Source organism: Lissotriton helveticus, chromosome 3_1 (assembly GCF_964261635.1).
Source record: "Lissotriton helveticus chromosome 3_1, aLisHel1.1, whole genome shotgun sequence".
NCBI classification, from domain to species: Eukaryota; Metazoa; Chordata; class Amphibia; order Caudata; family Salamandridae; genus Lissotriton; species Lissotriton helveticus.
In genome coordinates this window covers 1662141450-1662142953 of record NC_136061.1, presented here as the reverse complement: position 1 = coordinate 1662142953, position 1504 = coordinate 1662141450, and positions in this window count along the sequence as shown.

Sequence of the window (1504 nt, the reverse complement as noted above, 5' to 3'; positions counted from 1 at the left end):
AGGTTGTCTGTCTCAGCCTGGTACCACTCCACCGGAATGCCATTGGGACCGAGCGCCTTGCCAGGCTTCAGCGCTCGGATAGCCATCTTAATCTCCTCTTCGGTTATGTCAGCCTCCAGCTCGGACTGTGCCTCCGGAGTCAGGATCGGAGTAATTATCTGACCCAGTGCTGCACCCGCCATATCGGAGGAGACCTCCCTGTCAGGGGTGTACACCCCTTCGAAGTGGTCAGCCAGCAACCCCACAATCTGTGCAGGGTTCGACCGTAATACGCCTTGACCGTCCGTCACCTGCTGGATACCCCTAGCGCTACCCCCTCTCTTGTCTAACCATGCCAGCATCTTACCTGCCTTATCCCCAACGTCGTAGACCCTGTTCTGCGAGTCTGCTATTTGGCCCCTCACTTGATGCCGGAGGTGATCCGTATACAACTGCTGGTGTAATGAGAGGGTGTGTGCCGTGTCTAATGTAGGGTTTGCTTCATGCAGTGTCGTGGCGTCGTTGAGAGCCAGTTCAAGTCTGTGCAGCTCTGCAGCCCCTTCCCTTTTATGGCCCGTGATTGAGTTTATAGCTTGCCCACGTAGGACCGCCTTGTATGCTTCCCACAGGATCCCGGAGGACTCCACCGAGTCAACATTTTCTTCAAAGTACTGCGTGGTCGCTTCACGGAGGGCCTTCCTGATCCTAGGAACCTTGAGATATGAAGCTTGTATGGGGTAAATACGTCTACGGGACTTAACCTGTGTGGAGATCGTGAGGGATATCGGAGAGTGATCAGAGATGCCTCTAGGGCATATGTCAATGGTATCTACATGTTGTATCCCGTCACATAGTGACAGAAAGAAGTCTATCCGGGATAAGCTGTTGTGGACCGTGGAATGATATGTGTACTGCTTGGCTCGAGGGTGGACGTATCGCCAAACATCCACCAGACCCATCGCCGTTAGAAAGCTCTGAAACCGGGAAGGACCCCCTGACGGGGCCGACACTGGGAATTTATCAAGTTGTGGATCAAGTATAGCATTAAAATCCCCCCCGATAATGACATCACCCTCGGGAAGGGTCAGCAGGAAGTCGCCCAGCGCCGGGAGCTTTACTGAGTGAAGCGACGGGGGGATATAGACAGACACCACATTAAGAAGCCGCCCCTCCCACCGTCCCTGTACCGCTGCGAAGCAGCCCTGTCCGTCGGTCATTGTGCCCAGGGGAAGGAAGTGCAAGGATTTCTTAATCAGGATGCCGGTGCCCCGGGATCCCGAAGAGAACTCCGAGTGAACCAACATTTTATAGCCTCTCCTATCTAAGGCCCTAGTGGCCCCCCCAGTTAAGTGTGTCTCCTGTAGCAGTGCCAGGCTGGGCCTCTGCCTCTTTAAAGCTGTCAATACCAGGCCACGCTTCACTTTATCTCCCAATCCCCGTACATTCCACGTCAGCAAGCGCAGGGGGGAGCCGCAGGAGTTCAGCCCTGCTTCTCCCGGGCTACGTGTCGGGCCAGCTGCCATTG